This window comes from Cryptomeria japonica, chromosome 2 (genome assembly GCF_030272615.1).
Source record: "Cryptomeria japonica chromosome 2, Sugi_1.0, whole genome shotgun sequence".
Lineage (NCBI taxonomy): Eukaryota > Viridiplantae > Streptophyta > Pinopsida > Cupressales > Cupressaceae > Cryptomeria > Cryptomeria japonica.
The window spans coordinates 203,727,060-203,733,075 of record NC_081406.1 but is presented as its reverse complement, the minus strand read 5'-3'; positions in this window follow the sequence as shown (position 1 = coordinate 203,733,075).

Here is a 6,016-nt window from a genome sequence, read left to right as displayed (position 1 = left end):
GCTTAAAGGACATAGACGCTATTCTGTCAGACACATACGTGCTTAAATGACACAAACATGGTTCTGTCAGACACAGACGTGTTTCTGAGATGTTGTAAGTGCAATGTTTCTCAAGAGAACACAGACGCGTTTCTGCCCTTCATAGACGCGTTTAGATGACACAAACGCAGTTCTGTCAGACACAGACGCATTTCTACAAACTTTGTCCAATTTTTCTAATATGTGAAGTTGTTTTGTTGTGACCAAATCTAAATGTTTGACTGTTTTTCGTGACAAGAGGACACAGTGTTGATGAAGACTCAATGTTTGCAAGTGTTTAGACTCAAAAATCACTCCAAAGAAAAGTGTGTTTGTTTGATGTAAAATTGTTTTGCATACACTTGAAGACACAATGTTTTGATGTTTGGTCTTGAATGTTTGAATGTTTAAAATAAGTCAAACACAATTCTTATGGCTGGCCAAGACAATAGTTGTTGATCCCACATGGAGTTTCCCCCGAGGCTACGCTATTCAAAGCGGATACTTAGATGCTTGACCCCACTGGCTCCACCCTCGGCACTCTCTTCTCGGGGCAGCCAAGCATCAGTCCCCATGAAAACTCCTCATGGCGAACTTTGTATCTCTACTAAGAACCGTGTGTGTGTGGGCCGCTACCAGAGGTCCGACCTCCTGCCTCAACAACTAGAAGGATTTTGGCTTCTGAAACAAAAAGGTGCTAGTAAGGGCATCCACTCGTGTGGCCATACATGCGGCACTTTCAGCTCTGTAAATACAGAAGGCTCCCAGCCGGTAGGGGTTCTGCCCTACAAATGATCAAATAAATTTGATCAAACGGGTTTATGGGGAGACATAGTGTCGGTGTGAACTAATCAGCACACGTTATCCATAGTTTTCACCATGAATACAGTTATTTATAGTGGTTTTGAAGAAGATGGCTTTTCTTTTGCTACCACTTGGGTCGTTCTCTCCTCACTAGTAGTCCTAATGACCACACTGGGAGACAGGCCCTCTAGAGATTAAACAAAAAGAGCCTACTGATCAAGACACAAAAGACAATGGTTCAATTTTAGTGCACCAATTGAAGTGTTTTCTAATCTATGAAAACAAGGCACGCAATAAAGATCAAAAACCCTTGCCAAGGTCCTGCAACAAAGATCTATTAGTAGTTTGGATTGTTTCAAATAATCACCCCTTCCTGCAAGCACACATGTTAGGTAAATTTTAGATCGAAAAGACTTTGTGAAAATAGGGGCCTTCAACAAAAATGATATTGCTTTCAAGACAAGCTGCACCAGTTTCATTAGCTAGATCTGAAGATGTTAGCTCAAAATAAACCAAATCTGAAATTTGAATGACGCAAAACCGAATCAAAGAAAACCCAAAAGTAACAAATTCACACAGACGTGGTTTTCAGAAACACAAACGCTATTAAATTTTGCAGATGTGCCTAAAGCCAACACAGACGTGGTTCCAGAACATAGACGCAGCTCCTGGACGCAGACGCACCTGGAAACTCCACAGACGCGACTAAGACACACAAACGCGACTTTCGAAATCTGCAGAAAAATAAAATACTGTTGAGGACACAGACGCAATTCTAGATGTCGCAGACGCGACAGAAAATCAAAAACGCGATTCGAAAGTATGTAGACGCAAAAATATCAAAATATTGTCGGAAATGTCAGATCAGCGACTTCAAAAACACAAAATCTGCAACAAAAGATGTTAAATGCAAAAGGGACAAGAGTCCCACCGGACGTGCCAAAATGTATATGGTGAAAATGGATACAACAATATTGAAAGATTAAATGAATTCAACCACAAAACCCTAGCCTAACAATCAATAAAGATCCACCATAACATATGAAGATTACCTAAGACAATGCAAATCAAATGAAATCACAAAGATTATACCATCACATGTCCAATAGGGTTTGGATCTTTATTTTTCCTATCTCCATTGATCTTGCTTGATATATTTGCTCTCATATTTTATGTGCACAAGAGCTCAACAAAGAATGGAAATGTGGTTGCAAGTAGGATTGCATATGAAAGTGCAAAGGCGTAGTGTAGTCGAGTGCGTAATTGAGTTAGTCAGTCAGGGTTGATAATGAAGGAAGCATCTCCTTATATAGAAGACACAATAAGAAATGGAGGGATAGGATTGAGAGGTGTAAAAGATAAATGGTCGGCTATGATTAGAGGGTAGGTAAAGAAAATAATAAAATAATGAGAGGGTAGGTAGTGTATGAATTAAGAGATGAATGGCATGTGTCATGGGTAGGAAAGGTTAATGAATTAATTAAATAAATAAAGATTCATTTAATTAATAGAGGAAGTGGGATCAATTAAATAAATAAAAGTATTTATTTAATTTAGGAAAAGGATAGTTTAAATAAATAAATGTATTTATTTAAAGGAGAAATAAGGCTAGAAGAGGATGAATTAATTAATTAAATAAATAAAGATTTATTTAATTAATAGAAGAATTAGGCTTAAGTAATTATATAAATAAAGATATTTATTTAATTAGACATGACAATTCTAGGTGTCTACAGGTTTCATTTGAATTGTTTGGTTGGCTTATTAGATTTGGTTTTCATTTGCAACTCTTTTGAGAGTATTTTCAGAATTTATTATTGTCCATGTGATTTTTTGTTTCGATTTTGATTTGTTCTAAGTAAATGCACCAGACTGGGTGGTAAATGCACAACTTCCTGTCACATTTATACTTCATGTCGCAAATGTGCCAAGAGGTTTTATAAAGTGCTATTATGCTCTTGATATGCCCTAAAACAGTTAGCAAATGCACTACAAGATTTGGTATATGCACTATTATGTCTGTTTTTGCCTTCTGGGTCAGTTTTGTGCATTTTTTTGTCTTCTGATTTGGTGTTTTGAATATCTAGATGTTGTTTTTTATTCCTAAGATGTTCTAGGACTGTTTCATTGACTGTTTATAGATCGATTTGGCTATATTTGGTTATGTATGATTATTTTAGCCAGGCTCATTTGTTATATTTTTATATGTTGGATTTATTGCCTTGTCTAAGAGGTTGCCATGTGCAAATGATGTTATTGGTTGATTTGACATCTTGGTATACTAGGTCTTGTATTGTTGTGAGCCCATGGTCATGTTGAGATATTTTATATTCATTTCTTGGTTGTTACCCTTAGGTCTAGGTGCATGCTAGGGAGAGTGGGCTTCCAAGTGAGTGACTGGGATTGCAAGGGGGTAGACAGCCAAGTAACCCGAGGTCTAGATCGCCAGATATCTCATTGGGAGTTTGACTTTGTAATCAAGTGATAACTTAATTAATAACTCTTGGGTTTGGGTAGAATAGTGCATCTTAATAAGATAAGAAATGGTTGGTGGCCCCTCTACCTTGCCTAGTGGTAGAGATCCGGGATAAGATTGGGAAGGCCTTGGCAACCTAGGTAAGCTAATATCCCTTACCCCATTAAGGTTGAGATGGCTCTGCGTGTGCATCTAGGATGGTTGAGACATGTTCCCAGGTTCCCATTTGTCACATGTGATGACACGCTTTTCCCTACATGTAGGTCCTAGTGCCTTGAGTCCCATTTGATGAATTGCCTCTTGGAGGTTTCGTATTGGATATTTCATGATTTGCATTCTTGCACTTGTTTGTGTTGGTTTTTCCTTTGGTTGTTAGGTGTCAGCCTAGATCTAGAGTATGAGTGGGATCTTGTGTCATCTTCTAGCATGGGGGGTGGTTTGACATGGTTGGGTGGTTTGATGCCTTCTTCCATTGGGATGTGCTTCGTTGGATCCTCTTGCATGGATGTGAATCTTTTATCCCTTCAGTTATGGATGGATGCTTGTAGCAGGTTGATGTACATGATTATATGGCATATTTATGTATTGATTCATGATGTAACTGTAATGTAAATGAGAACTATGTTCCTTGTTATAAAGGATATTGTATTCATGCAAATGGTGATAGCATATTAGGACCATATAATGATATATCATGTGACATTGATTTATTAATGGATTAATGGTTATGGAATTATGGTTATACATTTGGTATGATGTGATAAGTTATATTGGAATTAGATTATGATGTTAGAATTAGTAGTGCATAGGATCATGATAGTAAAGGTGTTATCATGTTTATGATGTTATATTATATTGTTTATGGTTAATTTAGTAATGGCGTTGAGATACTCTAGGAAAGATAGATGTTATGATGTGTTTTATTTCCGCTTGTGTATCATGTTTGGCGATTATGTTCATGATGGGTAATTGTATATCATGTTAATGGATGTTAGATGCATATGAGTAGATAGTTGATTATGTTGCATTAGTAGATGTTTAAAAAATAATAATCTCTATTTGCATGTTAGTTAGTGTATTTCTCTAGGGTATTTTGGCAGGCATTACACATTTGAAGCGATATTATCCTTCTTTGACTAGCAATCTATCCATCTGTTTGTTGGTTTTAATCGCTATTTGCAACTTATGAATTTTTTCCTTAGTGATTCTCTCTCCAATCCTTGGAAGTGGTAATTTATGAGGCTCATCATATCAACAATAAACAGAGGAATTTTTAGTTATTTATTCTAATCATTGTTTTTGTTTATTAATTTGTTGATCACTATCATACTCAAAATGTGTTAGTTGTGACAGAAAAAGGGCAAGGTCACCATTTTTTTTGGCATTTGAAAATCTTTAGCTTTGTGACTTCACTAAGTCATTCCTGTTGTGATGTGAAGGTTTCTTGGTGGTGTGAACTATGAAGCTTATCTGTTGTTGATGTAATATTAATCTACTATGTAGTGAAGCTTATTTTATTTCTTAGCAAGTCATGAGGGTTACTCAAAGGTTGATTCTCTACATGGTATGAAAGCCTGAAATATTCCTAAATATGTCTCTTGCACTATATCTGGTAGAGGTGTGATTTTTCTTGTTGTTCAATCTCTTGCTTGTATAATAGTACTTATTTTAACTGTTGTTTTGGTGCTCTCCTATGGTAGAAGACATCTTATTATAGGTGACTTGCCATTGTAGATTGAAATTCCTAAAATTTGGTTAGCATCTATTAATATTACAACAAATTTGCCACATTCTTTCCTTGCATGAAAGTATTTTCCTTACTGCACTAGCCATGGAACTATTATTTGGTGTGAGAATTCATGTTAAATGTACATAAAAGGTATTTTGATCAATATTGAAGGTGTTTTGTTTCTTCTTTGACAAGAATACAATTGTGCTATTGAAGACACTTCTCTTTATTGCTATGGTTTATTTTTGCCATCCAAATCTAAAAGCTGTGTGAGTCAATCTACCTTTGCAAACCATTGCTCCTTATTGTGAGAGCCTTTTTCTTTACAGTTTGATTCTCCTTTGTTACAGGTGGTGATCTTCGAGAGGTTGATCCATATCAATGCATAGTGTCATTCCAAGCATGATCTACATACAATGAAGGAAGACTTAAATAATTAACCTACCATGTTGCATGTTCCCCTCATGTTTTTTCATGCTCTTTATGCTTTTTTCATTTATATATTTTTAAATTTGTTGATGTTAATAATGCATCACATAATAAAGTACCATGTTAAAGGAAATTTAAGAAAATATAAACCATGAACTTCTATAAAGTTCCATTATGGGGGTATAAGCATCTATTTTGGTTTCATTAGGAATCATAATAAATTGGATGTGAGCGTAGTCGCATGACATGCACTGTGATCCAATCTACATCTTGTTGGTACATGAGTAGTATCTAATTTTCTAATCCATGTATGCCTAATCATGCTAGTTAACTTACACATGTAATTCACTTGGTTCATATCTTGATTGAGAGCCTAGAATTAATGATCTAACATCAGACGCATCTCAATTTGAGGGTCATTCATTATGGCCATGTTCATGAACCTTTATGGTACTTGCTTCTATGGATATTTTTAATCATAGTTTGGTATCAACATTAAGATACATGTGATTTCCAAATTCCTTTTGTTGTACATATTGTCATTGGTGTCAAAGGTGAGA